This window comes from Rhinatrema bivittatum, chromosome 4 (genome assembly GCF_901001135.1).
Source record: "Rhinatrema bivittatum chromosome 4, aRhiBiv1.1, whole genome shotgun sequence".
Lineage (NCBI taxonomy): Eukaryota > Metazoa > Chordata > Amphibia > Gymnophiona > Rhinatrematidae > Rhinatrema > Rhinatrema bivittatum.
In genome coordinates, this window is record NC_042618.1 from 247,851,327 (window position 1) to 247,871,341 (window position 20,015).

At 43.9% G+C, this 20,015-nt stretch overlaps 1 protein-coding gene across 3 annotated transcripts in view; it reads right to left on the reverse strand.

Moving 5' to 3' along the window:
* Positions 1-20,015, reverse strand: part of TMTC1 (transmembrane O-mannosyltransferase targeting cadherins 1) — a 717,359-nt gene that overhangs the window by 198,022 nt on the left and 499,322 nt on the right. The gene's annotated exons all lie outside the window — the stretch shown is intronic.

A 20,015-nucleotide genomic window follows, 5' to 3' on the forward strand; every position in this document is an offset into this window, starting at 1 on the left:
TCCCATCATGCTGGTTCACATAGAACAGGGGTGCATCAAAAAACATAAACTAAGAACAGTGGTGCGGAAAATGCAGTTACATATAACAGGGAGATTGGAACTTGGCAGAGAACCAAGGATTGGGTATCAATCCTTGGTTCTCTGCCAAGTGAAAGTCAAAACTCCTCCACAATTCCAATCCCCACAACCCCTCCATTCAGTCTGGATAAACTTATGCATACACATGACATACATGCATGGGTTTACTCGCATATCAAGCAGGCAATTTTGTAAAACGTGATTTCTGTAGGTAAAACACTGTTTTACCCATAGAAGTCCCTTTGATAAGCACCCTTCCAATGCATTGTCTTTTTGTTTTAGTTTTATCAGTAAAACTTTTAGGTGGCAGTTTTCACTGTCGACGGGTACATTTTGCCCATGGACTTTGTACCAATTTTCAAAGAGAAAATGTGTGCATGCTTTCACTTTTGAAACGTCATGGGTACAAAATTCCCATGTATGTTTGTACTTGCTTATTCTGTGGATACCTTTTCCATGGATAACAACATGTGTAAAGTTGGAAATGCAATCTACACATGCTCTTTTCCTCCCCAGCGATACCTGCTCTAAATGTGACTAACTGTACGTGTGTTGTGATAGAATGTGCTTACATTGAGGGAGGACAATCTTTTAAATGGCTGGCTTATGCAGATAAATCACTACTTAGCCACATCCATTTGGTTTTGAAAATTGAGTACATTGGGTGAAAGTGATCTTTTTTTTTTTTTTGGCCAACATTTCCGTGTAAGTAGGATGAAGGTGATCTTGCACTGCTCAGAAAAGGTTCACAAAAAAAAAAAAAAAGCCAGAGAATGAAGAATGACTACAGCAGAATGCATACTCCAATTCTATTCAGTGGAATGCAAAATGGCAAACTCTGCTAGTGGTTTCTTTATTATCATACAGCTCAAGCAAACAGTATTCTTAAAAAATAAACCAAATGGCTTTTCTGTCTGCAGTATTAGCTAGATTCCTCAACATGCTCGATCTCCACTTGCTTGGTGTTACAATTAACTCCTTTGCCCTCATTTATCAGTTACCTTTCCTTTTGGAACTAACAGGTTTTATTTCTTGTGTTTTTACACTGTTAGAATAAAAGGCACGCACCTGTCAATCACAATCCCATTTTTTAAAAATCCCCTTTCCCAAATGCATTCTTCAACCTTTTGTGTATTCGTCACTCATTTACACGTGTGGTTTAATGCTGGCAAGGAGTTTGGATGAACATCAGCACAACTTCCTAGTTTTATTTAGATTTGTAACAGTGGGAGAGAGTTAAGCAGTAGAAACTTCCAAAAACTTTAAACACTAAGGGGCGGATTTTAAAAGCCCTGCGCGCGTAAATCCGGAAGGATTTACGCGCGCAGGGCACTCGCGCACCGGTGCACCTATTTTGCATAGGCCGCTGGCGTGCGTAAAGCCCCGGGACCCGTGTAAGCCCGGGGGTGTTCCGGGGGCGTGGCCGCGGCCTCTGGACCAGCCCCCGGGACCGGAACACGGAACAGGACTGCCGGCTGGCGCGAGCAAAGTTATGCCTTCTTTCAGCAGGCATAACTTTGCCGACAAAGGTAGTGGGGGGTTTAGATAGGGCCGGGGGGGTGGGTTAGGGAGGGGAAGGGAGGGGAAGATGGGGGGAGGGCGAAGGAAAGTTCCCTTCGAGGCCGCTCCGAAATCGGAGCGGCCTCGGAGGGAACAGGCAGCGCGCGCTGGGCTCGGCGCACGCAGGTTGCACAAATGTGCACCCCCTTGCGCGCGCCGACCACGGATTTTATAAGATACGCGCGGCTATGCGCGTATCTTATAAAATTCAGCGTACTTTTGTTCGCGCCTGGTGCGCGAACAAAAGTACGCGATCGCGCAAATTTTTAAAATCTACCCCAATTTGTTGTGCTGGTGGACCCTTGAACCGAGGGAGAGTTGACGCTACTTGTGGGGAGGAGCCCCACAGGTCCCCACCATCAGTAGGAGAGGCTGATGACAGGCAGAGACCCTCTGGAGCTTCACCACTACCAGCCTACATTCCTCTTAGGTTGGGCCCTCGGGTGCCGGGGCCGGCTGGACTTATGTGGGGTCTCTGTGATGATGGAGGTCGGGAGAAGGAGAGGTGCTGGAGAGTAGGTGCCAGACTAGATCAGGCAGCGAAGTACAAGGGCAGGCTCCAGGTGAGGGACAAGGCAGGCGGTGAAACTCGTGGTCGGATTCCAGGCAGGGGTTAAGGCAGGCAGCGAAACTGGTAGTCAGTAACCGGTCCGGTCAAAGCCAGGGCAGCCCAAGGAACTCAAGAACAACACGCAGATCAATGGAAGTGAGGAGACCTGTTGCCAAGGCAGGGAGTGTAGCCAGGGACTTGCTTTAAATAGTACCCGAACGGTGAGGTCATCAGTGGGGACCACCGATGCTTTCCTGCTGCGTGCTTTTTAAATATAGTGGAGAGGTGTATGCGCGCGCCTAGGGAAGTGATGGAGAAAGCAGTGTCAGAATGACGGCGGCAGGACTGCGGCACTCGGCAGCAATGGCAGCAGCCCCGGAGGAGGAATGCAGGGTCTAAGATGGCGCCAGCCGTCCATTGCTCCTACCATGTGACAGGGGCCAACCAATGTCACTAGTAGCCCCTGACACATGGTAAGGGCAAAGGGCCACCGGGCCATTTTGTTTACTGGCAGCCGATGGCCAGAGAGCGGGAGATCGCTCCCGGGACCCCTGCTGGACCACCAGGGACTTTAAGCAAGTTTCTTTTGGGGGGGGGGGTCGGGAGTGGGGGTTGTAATTAAGTAAATTTGAAGGGTTAGAGTGGGTTTGGGTTTCTTTTTAAATAAATGTGCCCCTCCCCCCCACGCTAACAATTTTCCCCGAAATTTCAGGGAAAACCCGATCGTTTTTCGGGTCCTCCGATCTATGCCGAATTGGACAACTTCGTTGAAATTTTCCAATTCGGCAAAAACAAATGCACATCTCTACTATTTACACATACAAACAAAGCCAAGTATATCTGGGTGGAGTAAGGATAACAATGCTTCACAGATTGCTTCTTCAATGTTTTTACACTTCCCTCTAATATTTTAATCATGATTTTTTGACATTTCTCAACAATTACTTTTTTTGTCTTTTCCCCATAATTTCCCCTGACATTTGTACCCTCAGCTCCACAGATAGCTTACCTGGGCAGCTGTAGGAACCCTCACTATCCTGAGGGCTGCCTCCCCTGAGGCACCACTAATTGTGTTAGCAGGGGCTGCCATAGTAGCAGCAGCTGTCCTCTCTCCTTCCCCAGGCCTCAACACATCATCTTTGACGTGTGCCTAAATAATTGCCTTTTTATGACAGATGTTGGGAAAATACGTTGCAGTTATAAAAATGCTTGAATATAGTAAATTCTATTTGAAAGCTATAAAATAAAATCTCCTCTGTATGCACTATCCTTATATATAAAAAAGACCTTTACTGAATTTTGCCAGACTAGCCGAGTTTCGCTCTTTGTCAAGAGCTGCCTCAGGGGCTATGCATGTCAGCAGGGTAGATAGTACGAGTTTTACTCCCGCTCTGTCTATGGAGGCGTGTAATTATAGCATTTAAGCTCAAATTGTTCCTTAGTATTGCAGCTATCTGTGTGACAAAAAAACAAAAAGGATCGGTGTATCAAAGGATTCTTTATTCAAACTTGCCCGACTCTGGCTGAATTTCGCTCATGTATGAGCTGCCTCAGGGGCTACTACAGACAAAATAAAATTAAAATCAAAACACACATATATAAAAGACAAATTAACATGAATGTATGTGGAAACTGTAACTCACTTGTATATAAATATATAGCTAAATGTGCAAACATCATTAAGGGGCCAGTGATAACTAAGGCTTATATTTTATTTATTTATTTATTTATTTATTTAGCATGTTTTGTATGCCGTCATTGGGTTTTGCCATCAGAATGGTTCACAGAGCCATGGGACAGTGATAAACAGATATCATATCACATTGTGTTAGTTGATTATATCTAAGGTTGAAGTTACATGTGTTATGATTGCATACATCAAAATATTACATACAACAATTGATATTACATATAAAGTCAATGTTATATATAACTTCTTAAGTACGATATATATGATATCTAAACCACAGGTAGAACATTCTCAAGAAAATGTAATTCCTGGAGTGTCATTGGACATAACAGATTTTTTGCAATCATCCCAGGATCTTGAAATTACATACAGAGGGACACTTTTGGTTAAATTCGCATTTCCTATGGTCAGAGATAATGTCTTGTGTTTTTTCCTTCATAACTGATCTTTGTTGTTTTATAAACAAAAGATTTGGATATATCCTGACTTAACAAGGGTAACTCAAATTAGAAGGAAACATTTTCTATTATTGCCTGCCAAGGTACAAGCTAAGGGGGGATATTTCCAGTTACGAAACCCATGTAAATGTGTGGTTAGATATAGAAACGGTAACTATATATTTTTTTAATCTTCTCAATTACGTACATTGTTAGACGCTCCAGAGGGTTAAACCTGTAATTAGACGGAAACTGGTGGTGCTCAATGTTTCTTTTTACTGTATTTCTTGAAATCTGCTCATTATTGTAACCCCCCCTCCCCTTTTCTTTTTTAATAGTTGGGGTTGAATGAACATTTCTGTAATGAAACTGTATAGGTTTTTCTCATTTGTTTCTTAAATTGTACAACCTATTTCTGATCAAGGTGTATCTTGTGATAATTATTGAAAGCATAAAAATTAAAAATTAAAAAAAAAGAAATCCCATATAGCAGGGCATCCCGGATGTGCACATACTTTGACGCTCCTTCAACACTACTACTGGTGGCCCACCATCATGAAGGATACCCGGGCCTATGTGGATTCTTGTCCCATGATTAAATGATGGTGGTGATAGTAATCAATAGTTTACTATGATCACAAATGTTATTTAACATACTAAGCAACATGAGAGACCTGGTAGGACTACAGCTCTGGAATTTGTTGCCAGGGGATGTGGTTAGTGCAGTTAGTGTAGCTGGGTTCAAAAAAGGTTTGGATAAGTTCTTGGAGGAGAAGTCCATTAATGGCTATTAATCAATTATACTTAGGGAATAGCCACTGCTATTAATTGCATCAGTAGCATGGGTTCTTCTTAGTGTTTGGGTAATTGCCAGGTTCTTGTGGTCTGGTTTTGGCCTCTGTTGGAAACAGGATGCTGGGCTTGATGGACCCTTGGTCTGACCCAGCATGGCAATTTCTTATGTTCTTATTACATCCCATGAGTGTTCTCAGTAAGGTAGGGCTCAAAGTAATACCATCCTCAAAATGCAACTTTCCCTTAAGAAATATAGCAACATTTGATGATTAAGAGTGTTGAATGTGCAGATACATCAAGCAATACCAACAGAAAGCTCTGGCCACTGTCAAATCCTCTCATAAAGACATCCAAACTAGACAACAGGAGTGTATCAGTGCTCAAAGATTTAAGAAATCTAAATTGGAACTGGTCTAAAATAGGATGTTGTTGCACAAAGTCATCACATTGCCTTAAAACTGCAATCTCTATTACTGACAAGGAAAGAGAATGATGAAATTACATGATAGTTTGCACAGTCAGAAGGATCAAGATAAAAATTCTTGAGCAGCGGCTTGACAGAGGCCTGCTTTAATGAGGCAGGCATCTTGCCTTCCATTAGAGATAAATCAAAGATGGAAATAACCTGGGAAATGGAGTCTGTGAGACCTTTTAACAATGAAAAAGATCCAAATAAAAAGAATACTTCACTGAAGCTATGATCAGAGGCACTTCAAAATGAGGAATTTCCTGAATGGTCTCATTTAATGTCAGCAGAGTTAGGTAATTCCATGAACCAGATAGAACTAATGGAAAAAGAGATACAAATATAAATTTTCTTAGGAAAAATTTTTCAAGAAAACTGGCATTGACCTGAGAGGAAGAACCCGATAGGTTAGTCAGAGACTTTTGAAATAACTCTCAAGGGCTATGTCCAGCCTGTCACAGTTGCAAGGAAAACAATGCTTTTTTTAGTTGTATCTACCAACTTCTTATATAGTTCAAGTTGAGTCCTGTAACTTTGAAGTGACACATATAGCATATGCAGGTTTCTGTGTCACATAGTCAGCAAGGTACATTTCCAGCTAGCAAAAATCAACAGCCCTGCAAGACATTTCACGGGTCTGCCACCTGTGCTATCAGTTCCTAAGACTGTTTTCTAGCCATGCTGCCAGCTCCATGTGTTAATAGATCTCTATTGCTGTTCTCTAAACTATCAAGTGGGGTGGATTTTCAAAACGTTGTGTGCGTGAAAAACAGGAGTTATGCATATGGCTGGGCCTTGCGTGCGCTGCGTGCATTTTCAAAGGGGCCCGGCCACGCGCGTTACCCCCATTATGTGCCGGGACCAGATAATGGGGCGGGGCTGGAGGCGGCCAATACAGTGGCCATTTGTTTACGTATACATGTTATACGTTATATGTTAAGAAACGCTGTTCCATGTAACGCCTTTTGTGCGAAAGTTTTGTTATATGTAAACCGACCTGATTCGATACTTGTATTGAGAATGTCGGTATATAAAAATCCGAAATAAATAAATAAATAAATAAATAATAAATTTGCCGCTGTGCCGGGGAAGCACACGCCGACACCCTGTCGGTGCTCGCAACTTGCTACTGCTCCTGTTGAGTAGCAAAATGTAAAAAAAAAAATTGGGGGTTAGATAGGATAGGGATAGGGAGCAGAGAGGAGAGGGGAAGGGGAAGGGAGGTTAGGTAGAGTGTAGGGAAGTTCCCTACCAGTCCGCTCTAATGTGTGTGAAGAAGGATGTTAAATCGTATAAAACAATGGCAGTAAGAAGCAGGTTGATAAAATCACTGCATCTCATGTCTGTGAGTGAAGTGCCTTTCAAATGTGCACTGTTGAGATGTTAACATTTGAAAAGTCACTTGGGATTATTTGGTCTGTGACATTCCGCCAAGATTCAGAAACGATCCCTCACTAAGCCTGAACAGTTCTTGTTCAACTTTGTACCGGCTTCGGCAACAGCTTGATCGTTTAAATATAATTTCTCTTTATACTGAGGGATCGTTTCTGAATCTTGGCGGAATTTTTTCTTCGATTTAACATCCTTCTTCACACACATTAGAACGGTGCTCTTCCAATTGTAATTGGTTCAACCCCCCCAAATTATCCTTTGGAAATCCACCTTGATGTATCTAATGGGACATATTTCTCAAGAAGGTAATGCCACTTTATTTTACCACATGTAACTGGTCCCTCCTGATGCAGCCTTTGTGAAACACGGTCTGTGTCGGGGGACTGACATTTTAATAAAGATTTGGCATTTTGGAATTATTGAACTTTTCCTGTTTAAATTATTTTTTCTGGTTTGTTTTATATGGACCTATGCAATTGATTTTGCAACACACCTGTTGGATTGGATTCATATTAGTGTGTTTGCTCATCGTTCCACACTTCATTGTGGGTTTATCAAATAAAACAGGATGTCATAATGCCTCTGTATCGCTCCATGGTGAGGCTACACCTTGAATACTGTGTTCAGTTCTAGTCGCCACATCTCAAAAAAGATATAGTTGCACTGGAAAAAGTACAGAGAAGGTTGACCAAAATGATAAAGGGGATGGGGCAGCTCCCCTATAAGGAAAGGCTAAAGAGATTAAGGCTTGGAGAAGAGGTGGCTGGGGTGGGATATGATAAAGGTCTACAAAGTCATGAAAGGACTTGAATGGGTAAATGTGAATTGGTTATTTACTCTTTCAGATAATACAAGGACTAGGAGGCACTCCAAGTAGCACATTTAAAACAAATCAGAGAAACAATTATTTCACTCAATGCACAATTAAGCTCTGGAATTCATTGCCAGCAGATGTGGTTAAGGCAGTTAGTGTAACTGGGTTTAACAAAGGTTTGGATACATTCCTGGAGAAGTCCAAAAACTGCTATTAATCAATAGGGAATAGCCACTGCTTAATGCCGGCATTATTAGCATGGGATTTATTTAATGTTTGGGTACTTGCCAGGTACTTGTGACTTGGACTGGCCACTGTTGGAAACAGGGCTTGATGGATCCTTGGTCTGACCCAGTATGGCATATGTTCTTATGTTTCCAGTCATATATGCCATTTGCAAATTGTGCAAACAAATTGACTTGCTGAATTTTTGTACCTCATTTGCCCAGTCCTTAAAGCTGGTCCAAAATATCTAAGTGGTAAAAACTAATTTTAGATACATCTCTAAGAGAAAGTGCTTATATGGAGGATAAAATTTAATGAACTGCACATGAGCCCATAAACATGTGTATACGGCTGGGCGTAGATCTATCCTAGAATTTTATAACTCACATGAAATGTATGCGTATCATATATACACGTTTTAAAATGCATATAAATCTGCCTTACAACATTTGCATGTATGTAAAGATATGTGTGAATATAGAATTAACTTAGCTGGATAAGTCTAAAAAAAAAAAAATTAAAAAAAAAGCATTGTTTCTCTGGCTAAGTAAGATAGCTGGATACGTCTAAAAGTGCTACCTAGCCAAATAAGTAGCACTTTTTGAGACTTATCCAGCTACGTTGTGGTGTTTACTGGCCATCATGTAGCCAGATATTTTGGAACTTATCCGGCTAAGCATCACTGAACTGCTGAATGCATTCACAAGGCAAAAATGCATGTATTTTTCATGTCTATTTACATAGAAACATAGAAATGACAGCAGAAGAAGACCAAACAGTCCATCCAGTCTGCCCAGCAAGCTTTCACACTTTTTTTTTTTCATACTTTTCTGTTACTTTTGTCCCTTTAAAAAACTTTTTTGGTTCTATTTCCCTTCCACCCCCGCCATCGTACATAGCAGTGCTGGAGCTGCATCTAAGTGAAATATCTAGCTAATTGGTTTGGGGTAGTAACCGCCGTAATAAGCAAGCTACTCCCACGCTTGTTTACCCAGCCTGTGCAACTCAGTCCTTGTTGGTTGTTTGAATGCAAATCCTCTTTTTCTACATTCCCCCTGCTGTTGAAGCAGTGAGCTGCACTGGATATGTATTCTAAGTGAAGTATCAGGCTTGATTCGGGGTAGTAACCGCCATAACAAGCAAGCTACACCCATGCTTATTTGTTTTACCCAGACTATGTAATTCAGACCTTGTTGGTAGTTGTCTGAATATAAATAATCTTTTCTTCATTCCCCCTGCCGTTGAAGCAGAGAGCTATGCTGGATGTGCAATGAAAGTGAAGTATCAGGCATTTTTGGTTTGGGGTAGTAACCGCCGTAACAAGCAAGCTACTCCCCTGCTTTTATGTGGATGCAAATCCTTTTTTCCACATTTCCTCCTGCCGTTGAAGCATAGAACAATGTTGGAGTTGCATTAACCGTGTGTATGTTTATTGAATAAGGATATTAATCTCATTCCCGCAAGCCACCCCCATACCTCTTCTTTTCATTCACATCCTCTAGACTTTATGGATCCACAGTATTTATCCCACACCCCTTTGAAATCCTTCACATGTGGATAATTCACATGTGAAAATTAAGCAAGACTTATCAGTGTAAGTCCCTATTTACGCATCTAAACCGGAAAATTTTCTAATGTGCGTGCGTCAAGGAAATTACCAGCTTTACCAATTAGTCTATCATTTTGTCAGTCTTTCTCCAGATCATCAAGACCCACCTGGTCCTTGAGCCTGAGCTCCCCTCAATTCACCCAGCCAACAATATAGTATAAACATGTTTGATATCACTTATGCAAGATAATTAGCAGGTGTAAAACTACACCTGTAAAGATGCCAAATTTACAGAAGTGTCTTTTAAAATAGCAGCTTATGCACATATATGTTGACCCTGCAATGGAATGCTTCTAGATTGCCCCATTTTTACATGCATATATATTTGCATGCAAACCCTTATTTACAAATGTATGTTTATAAAATATCATTACGTGAATACATGCTATTTACTTGCATATAAGCTAATTTTTCACGTTATCTCTGCCCCACAATATACATACTTACATACGCTTATATTTGAATACATACAATGCACTGAAAACACGTATTTCAATGCATTGAGGGCCAGATTTTAAAAGCCTTACGCGTGTAGGGCCTATTTTACAAAGGCCTGGCTACGCGCGTAAAGCCCCGGGATGCGTCTAAGTCCTGGGGCTTCGAAAAAGGGGTGGTGAGGGGGTGGGGCAGTCTGGGGGCAGGGCCAGAGGCCACAGGTGCAAGAGGTAAAATAAAGTTCGGGGGAGTTAGGATAGGGCTAGGGGGTGGGAGGGTTAGGGGAAGGGAAGGGAGGTTAGGTTAGGTGGTTAGGAACGGGTGAAGGCCGTGGGTGTTGGCAAGCGCAGGGTGCACAATTGTGCACCCCCTTGCACGTGCTGACCCCCGATTTTAAAACATGCATGCACCTGCGTGTGCATGTTATAAAATCGGGCATCCATGTGTGCGAGCCAGGTAGCGCGCGCACATGGATGGCCGTGCACAATTTCTTAAAACCTACACCTGAGCGTGTATATTTTTCCTAACTATTATAAAAATATATCTACTTATATTTTACATGTGAAAATAAAGTAGGACTTACTTGCATAAATCCTGATTTACGCATTCAAGTCAGTATATTTTAAAGCATGCATGCATAACTGACATTACCAGTTTTACCAATTACTCAGCCAGTTCACCCAATCATTCTCTAGGTCATCGAGAGCTTCCTGGTTTGGACTCTTCCCCCCCGCCCTTCTATCCTGCCTATAGTACACAATAAAGACATTTTATATCACTTACATAAGGTTATTAGCAAGTGTAAAACTACATAAGTTGGCAAATCTGTGTGAATGTCTTTTAAAAAGGCAACTTACATGTGCAAATATTGGCCCCCATCTCAGAATGCTCATAGACCACTCCCTTTTTTTATGTACTTATATGTGCACATGAAAACAAAAATAAGAACATAAGAAATTTCCATGCTGGGTCAGACCAAGGGTCCATCAAGCCCAGCATCCTGTTTCCAACAGAGGCCAAACCAGGCCACAAGAACCTGGCAATTACCCAAATTATACATGCACATGTTTGATGTTTGATCCAAAACATTTCGGTGCTGTATATTTTACCAAAAGTACACAAGTCTTTGCATAAGCCCCCAGGTAGATCCATTGTATCCACAAGAGGTTCATTACTTGAACCATTATTTGTCAATAATTTTTTGGCCCCAATGGTAAAAGAATTACCCTCATATGTGAGGGATTCTTCTGATTTGATATCTCAATTAGAAAATTTGTCACAGCATTTGTTTCCTAATAAATGTTTGGCGTTGGCAACAATTGACATGGTGGCTCTATACACCAACATACCCCAGCAAGAAGCTTTACAAATTGTTAGTACAAAGATTAACGAAGATCCACACAATACCTGAATTCCTGTGAAGTTTATAATTATATTGGCACAAATGGCTCTATGTAACAATTTTTTTATGTTTAACAATTCATTCTTTTTGCAGATAAAAGGGGTAGCCATGGGCGCGATGATGGCTCCTGACGTGGCAAACCTATACATGGGCCAATTTGAAGAAAAATTTCTACAACAAAATCTATGTACCCATTGTATCAAATTATGGAAACGCTACATAGATGATGTTCTGGTGGTATGGGAAGGAGAAGCAACAGAGTTCGCAAAAATTATGCAGTGGCTAGAGGCTTGTAACCCTAATCTCAGTTTTACCTCCACCTTCGGCACAAACAATGTGGCTTACCTTGACATCTCGGTTTCCATACAGGAAATGGGTTTTAGTTTTTCAATTTACTGCAAGCCTACAGATAGGAACACCATTTTCAGATATGATAGTTGCCATCCACAGTATCTTAGGACAAATCTACAAGTTGGACAGTTTTTGAGGTTAAGATGATTATGTTCTGATGAACAAGAATATAAAGTCAAAGCTAAAGAAATGATGAGATGCTTTGAACAAAGAGGGTACCTTACATCAATAATAAAGAAGCTTACAAACGAGCACAATGGGCAACTAGAAAATTACTTTTTAAATCGACTCATGCACAAAATATAGAAACAGAGAAACATAGAAATGACGGCAGAAGAAGACAAAACGGCCCATTCAGTCCACCCAGCAAGCTTCGCAGTTTTTTTTTTCCTCATACTTATCTGTTTCTCTTGGCTCTTAGTAACCTTATGGTTCTATTTCCCTTCCACCCCCACCATTAATGTAGAGAGCAGTGTTGGAACTGCATCTAAGTGAAATATCTAGCTTAATTAGTTAGGGGTGGTAACCGCCGCAATAAGCAAGCTACACCCATGCTTATTTGTTTACCCAGACTATGTAATTCAGTCCTTGTTGGTTGTTGTCTGTATATAGATCCAACTTTTCTTCATTCCCCCTGTCATTGAAGCAGAGAGCTATGCTGGATATGTGTGAAGTATCGGTCTTCCTCCCCTGCCGTTGAAGCAGAGAGCTATGCTGGATATGCGTGAAGTATCAGTCTTCCTCCCCTGCCGTTGAAGCAGAGAGCTATGCGGGATATGCATGAAGTATTGGTCTTTCTCCTCTGCCGTTGAAGCAGAGAGCTATGCCGGATATGCGTGAAGAATCGGTCTTTCTCCCCTGCCGTTGAAGCAGAGCGCTATGCCGGATATGCGTGAAGTATCGGCCTTTCTCCCCTGCCGCTGAAGCAGAGCGCTATGCTGGATATGCATTGAAAGAGAAGTATCAGGCTTATTTGGTTTGGGGTAGTAACCGCCGTAACAAGCAAGCTACTCACCGCTTTTTTGTGAATGCAAATCCTTTTTTCCACATTTCCTCTTGCCGTTGAAGCTTAGAGCAATGTTGGAGTTGCATTAACCGTGTATATGTTTATTGAATAAGGGTATTATCTCCAGGTAGTAGGCGTCATTCCCGCGAGCCACCCACTCTTCATTCACGTCCTCTAGACTTTATGGATCCACAGTGTTTATCCCACGCCCCTTTGAAGTCCTTCACAGTTTTGGTCTTCACCACTTCCTCCAGAAGGGTATTCCAGGCATCCATCACCCTCTCCGTGAAGAAATACTTCCTGACATTGGTTCTGAGTCTTCCTCCCTGGAGCTTCAAATCGTGACCTCTGGTTCTGTTGATTTATTTCCCCGACAGAAAAGGTTTGTCATTGTCTTTGGTTCATTAAAACCTTTCAAGTATCTGAAAGTCTGTATCATATCACCTCTGCTCCTCCTTTCCTCCAGGGTGTACATATTGATTGCAACAAGTGCTCTTTATGTACACAATCTTTTGAGGGCACTACATTGCCATTTTTTGGGAAAGGTCAGTTTAAACTCCAGGCACTAACTAACTGTGAATCTGTGGGAGTGATCTATGGAATTTGGTGTCCCTGTCCTTTACTATATGTAGGAAAAACAAAACGAAGTTTAAAGACCCGCATTATAGAGCATCAGAGTGCTATCTCAAGGAGCCAGTTAGAGGCTTCTTTAGTACAACATTGTCTCACTAAAGGGCATCTCTTTACAGATTTAAGATTTGCAGTGATTGAACAACCAAGGGTATTTAAACGTGGTGGTAATTTTGATAAATACCTTATACACCGCGAGCAGAAATGGATTTTCTATTTTGATACTGTAGTCCCGAAAGGCTTAAATAAGGAAATCGACTGGTCAGTTTTTTGAGGAATGTTAGTGTTATCCCTTTAAAATCGGCAGGTATATTGGTGTGTATTCAGGTGTACGTAAGCAGGAGGTATGTCTTTGAGTGACAAAGCTAAGGATAGCCATTTCCGGTAATCAGGTCGATACAGTTATGCCGCGTTAGAAAGAGTGCGGCAGTGCCAGGCGCACCCTCGTTCCCCGCATGCACAGTTCTCTTCACCTACCGCTCGATACTCTCTTCAAATTGCTTGCAAATGCATGCCGCGTCTGCGAAGCGTTAGGCAAGCGTTAGGCCCGCACAACCCATTTTACTGTATAGGCGCTAATACAGCGCCTATACAGTATCCTGGGTGCGCTGGTACCTGTCATTTCAAATGTCATTTCAAATGACATTTGAAATGACAGGCACCAGGAAGTGGATGGTTCCCCCTCTCCCGAAGCAAGGCGCAGGGCGAAAATTAAAATGGGAATAAAGTGTAAAAAATGGGGGTAAAACCAAAGGGAGTAAAGTGTAAAAAACCATGGACGACCTCCATATTAACATTGCAGCGTAAGTTGTTTATATATATGTATAAATACCTGTCACTTTCCGAATCCCCCAGGTGTGCGGTCATTGAGGCGGCGGCGGGAGCCGGCGGGCGGGTGGGCGCCTGTTCATCCAGGCGGCGGTGGGAGCCGGTGGGCGGGTGGGCGCGCATTGGATCCAGGTGGCGGCGGGAGCCGGCGGGCGGGTGGGCGCGCGTTGGATCCAGGCGGCGGCGGCGGGAGCCGGCGGGCGGGTGGGTGCCCGTTCATCCAGGCGGCGGGAGCCGGCGGGCGGGTGGGCGCATGTTCGATCCAGGCGGCGGTGGGAGCCGGCGGGCGGGTGGGTGCGCGTTGGATCCAGGTGGCGGCCCCTTGAGCGCCGAAATTGCACGGGCGTAAACAGGTGTGCATTCATTCACTGCCGGCGGGGGCTGCCGGAGGCCGCTTTCGCCACCGGCTCCCTCCGCCTGCATGAATGCATGCCCACCCGCCCGTTCCGGCCTGGATCGAACACGCGCCCACCCGCCCGCCGGCTCCCACCGCCGCCTGGATCGAACACGCGCCCACCCGCCCGCCGGCTCCCGCTGCCGCCGCCGCCTGGATGAACGCGCGCCCACCCGCCCGTCGGCTCCCGCTGCCGCCGCCTCGATGACCGCACGCCTGGGGGATTCGGAAAGTGACAGGTATTTATACATATATATAAACAACCTACGCTGCAATGTTAATATGGAGGTCGTCCATGGTTTTTTACACTTTACTCCCTTTGGTTTTACCCCCATTTTTTACACTTTATTCCCGTTTTAATTTTCGAACACCACACTAAGTAGAGGGTAGGTGGTAAACTAACAGGTTAAGGACGCGGCAAAATAGCGGGTTACAAAGGAGATAATCTGAGTGGGCGTCACAGTATCGGAGGGGAATAGCTAATTCCTTCATTAAACAGCTAATTCGTTCATTTACATATCATATACATGCTGGGTGCGGAAAGGGTTATGCGTCTGTTTTAAGAAGCGCTAAGGACGCGTGAAACTGGAGACTGTATCGCAGGATCGCCTTATGCGTCCGAATTGTGCGCTCACAGCGGGTAACAGACGGGAAATCTTCAACCGCACGTTACAGTATCGATCTGAATGTTAGGCAGGATAGGTATTTAAACTACCGGTCTTTGTAGGTTTGAACGCTTTAAACGCCGAGGCGCCACTGTTCGGTCCTGAGCTGTGAGAGACTATGAGTACCACTTTGATGAGTTTTTTTTACAGATGTTGTGCTGAAGTATATTTGTGGGATCTGTTAATAATATCTGGGGTAATGTTAATAGAATAGTAAGATATTTAGATAAATGGAGATGTGAGTTCTCTTGGAAAAGGGGTTTAAGGGGAATGTTTGGGGGCTAATTTGAGTGGGGGTAAGGTGAAGGGCAACAAAACTGATAAAGGGGATGGAACAGTTCCCCTACGAGGAAAGGGTGAAGAGGTTAGGGCTGTTCAGCTTGGAGAAGAGACAGCTGAGGGGGGGATATGATAGAGGTCTTTAAGATCATGAGAGGTCTTGAACAAGTAGTTGTGAATCGGTTATTTACACTTTCGAATAATAGAAGGACTAGGGGGCATTCCATGAAGTTAGCAAGTAGCACATTTAAGACTAATCGGAGAAATTTCTTTTTCAATCAATGCACAATAAAGCTCTGGAATTTGTTGCCAAAGGATGTGGTTAGTGCAGTTGGTGTAGCTGGGTTCAAAAAAGGTTTGGATAAGTTCTTGGAGGAGAAGTCCATTAACGGCTATTAATCAAGTTTACTTAGGGAATAGCCACTGCTATTAATTGCTTCAGTAGCATGGGATCTTCTTAGTGTTTGGGTAATTACCAGGTTCTTGTGGCTTGGTTTGGCCTCTGTTAGAAACAGGATGCTGGGCTTCATGGACCCTTGGTCTGACACAGCATGGCAATTTCTTATGTTCTTATGATGCTTTCTGTTATTTTGTGTTTAGGAATGAAGAATATTTGGCTTAAGCTTTACAATACATTATATAAAAATTTCACCTGATGAAGGCTTTTTAGCCTAAACATGGCTCATGTTGGGTGAAGTTGTAAAGAATACGAATATCTGGGTGAAACTATAATGAATATGAATGTCTTACTCGGCTAAGTATCTTTCCTTTCATTATAATGAAAAAATCTTTTTGATAATATAGATGCCATAGGTAGTGATAGTGTAACTTTTTGTAATAAATAATAAAACATTTTTTTCAATATAAGAAATCATTATTAAGGAGACAGTAAATGATAATATAAAGGCTGATACTGCCTGTGGCCCATTGCATGGCGAGAGACAGTGGATTACAATTATTAGGGATGTGAATCGTTTTAGGACGATTAAAATTATCGTCCGATAATTTTAATATCGTCTTAAACCGTTATGGAACACAATACAATAGAGATTCTAACGATTTATCGTTATAAATCGTTAGAATCGTGAGCCGGCACACTAAAACCCCCTAAAACCCACCCCCGACCCTTTAAATTAAATCCCCCACCCTCCCGAACCCCCCCCCCAAATGACTTAAATAACCTGCGGGTCCAGCGGCGGTCCGGAACGGCAGCGGTCCGGAACGGGCTCCTGCTACTGAATCTTGTTGTCTTCGGCCGGCGCCATTTTCCAAAATGGCGCCGAAAAATGGCGGCGGCCATAGACGAACACGATTGGACGGCAGGAGGTCCTTCCGGACCCCCGCTGGACTTTTGGCAAGTCTTGTGGGGGTCAGGAGGCCCCCCCCAAGCTGGCCAAAAGTTCCTGGAGGTCCAGCGGGGGTCAGGGAGCGATTTCCCGCCGCGAATCGTTTTCGTACGGAAAATGGCGCCGGCAGGAGATCGACTGCAGGAGGTCGTTCAGTGAGGGTTCCGGCGCCTCGCTGAACGACCTCCTGCAGTCGATCTCCTGCCGGCGCCATTTTCCGTACGAAAATGATTCGCGGCGGGAAATCGCTCCCTGACCCCCGCTGGACCTCCAGGAACTTTTGGCCAGCTTGGGGGGGGCCTCCTGACCCCCACAAGACTTGCCAAAAGTCCAGCGGGGGTCCGGAAGGACCTCCTGCCGTCCAATCGTGTTCGTCTGTGGCCGCCGCCATTTTTCGGCGCCATTTTGGAAAATGGCGCCGGCCGAAGACAACAAGATTCAGTAGCAGGAGCCCGTTCCGGACCGCTGCCGTTCCGGACCGCCGCTGGACCCGCAGGTTATTTAAGTCATTTGGGGGGGGGTTCGGGAGGGTGGGGGATTTAATTTAAAGGGTCGGGGGTGGGTTTTAGGGGGTTTTAATGTGCCGGTTTTGCGATTTTACGTTTTTTCGATTTTTCACGATTTTTCACGATATTTTACCCCCCCAAACGGCAACAATACGATTCCCTCCCCCTCCCAGCCGAAATCGATCGTTAAGACGATCGAGGACACGATTCACATCTCTAACAATTATAAGCACACTTTTCTGATACTGTCTTCTTTATAAAGAAATCATTTTGAAAACATTTTTTGAAAATATTTTTGAATATTGTTCCCTCTATTATGGTGGTTCTTGGTGATTATAAAATAGCATATACATAAATAGAGATTACTTATGCGCATACATGCTCATTTTTACATGCAAAAATCTGATAATTCACCCTATACATTTTAAAATCAAAAAGTATATACACAAGTATATCTCAGATTCCACTCACTGGAACACCTCTCTCCTATACACAACTGTGCATGAGCACAATTTTACACATGAATCAGTTGCACAATTTTCTAAAGGGTCATTTCTGCGGCTAAAGTACTACTTTACCATACAAGTCACTTTGAAATTTACCCTCTCTATGACTCTTTGAATTGACTAATGGAACATGATTCCCATAGTTTCTGATAGATAGATGTCAGGAACAATGACCACCATCACACCTTAGTGGCTGCTACCTATATAGTCCCCTTTTCCTAGACTACTTTTTATTTAGACTTGCCTTGTATTTTAATTTCTATTTGCTGTATATACCTCATTTGAGTATCCTAGAATAGCTAATTTATAAAGCGGATATTCCACCTTTAATTGGTTGAGAGAAAAAAACACTAATAAAATATGAATGTGCAATATGTGTGATCCCAAGAGATCTCCAGGTATTTATTTTTCTTTTCAACTAGGCATCTTATTTTTTCAGTTTTCAACTCATTCAGAATCTACCCCAACCACATTGACTACCACTTATAGAAAGGAGGGTCTATCACTGAGGTACTATGCGAGATGATAATCTCCACTAACGGGGTGTCAATATGACCACCTCAACAAGATAGAAAATACCCCAACCTGAACCTTAATAGACTAATGCACTGTAAAAAAAAATATATTATTGGTAGAAAGTGGTGGTTTCATATGAGGCTTAAACAAGGTACCATCCAGGTTACTGTTGCCAAATTTATAATAATAAACTGCCACCAACCCACCATTATTTTTTGCATTTAAAAATAAACTCAAAGCGCCTCCTCCTTAACTATTCCCAGCATTATGGTGGCAATTTGCAAACTGTCAGCATTGGGACAAACTCTGCAGGTATTTATCACCTGTGGTCTTAGCACCAGTTATCAAATCGAAAGTATTTGCATATTTTTGCATTGAAACTTGAACTCACCAACATTTGTACCTACTTTTTCTTGCAGATACTTTTTCCCATGTAGTGTTGAAAATACAGGGAAGAACTGGGCCCCTCCCCGCCCCCAGCCATCGCCCGGTTCGCCGATAACCTGGTGCTGGGCCTCCTCCCCACCATGGCCTTCTCCCCTCTGTTCAGGGAGGGTGCCTGCATGGGGTCCCGGCGCCATCACTCCGCCATTGTCCTGCGCGGCGGAAATCCTGTGCTGGCGCAAGCCCCAAATATTTTGGTGGGCTGCGCATGCACAGGATGCTGGAGCGACAGTCGGTGGTGCCTCGAGATGATGCACGCGGGATGAATTTAAAGACCCGGCCGTTGTCCAAGGTGCCAAATTGGGGGCAGCGGCAGCATTCGGTGGCAGTATCGTGGTACCTTAAAATGGTATCTTTCGCTTCCTGCGGCCTGGCTCGGACCCGACTGACTTCATTGCGCCATCAGCACACCACCCTGGTTCCCTCCAGCAGATCAGCACCCCGGTCAACACATGTGAGAAGAGGAAAAGACGGGGAAACTCGGCGGCAGAACCAAGGCCAACGTCCACTGTCCGGCAAAGCAGCAGCAAGATTACTCCCCCTCCCCCGTGTTGCAGCAATCGCGAAGAATCTCTCATTGGCAGTAAGAGGAGGCGTTAAAACAAGGAAAGGGGGGTGGGGAACCGGGAGTAAAAGCAGCCGGGGGAGAATGTGTCGCAGGGATGGTGAGACAGGGCCGAAGATACGCTGCCCGATCTGGGGCCAGTTCAAGGGGCAATTCGGCGAGCGAAGACGTGTGGATGGGCCGTGTTGCGGTAGAATCCAGGGCCGGGGAGAGCGGGACAGCCCACGGAACTGCCATGGCCAACGGGCCAGGGAGTCGCAAACGGAAGATGTTATACGAGTGCACCCAGTGGGGGGCGACAAAGAAGTGCTGGCCCAGCTGCCATGTGAGGATGTGCTTCCCCCAGCTGGTACAGAGGCCGCAATGGCGATCGGCGGACCAAAGATGTTTGGGTGGGCTGGACAAGGTCTTGCAACTACCCCTGGAGGCTTGACATGGGCCAGACAGGTTCTGGGTGAAGTGTTTCCTGCCGGATTCGGCATGGGACTCGGAGGCACACCAGGCTTGACATGGCCTGGCCCGCAGC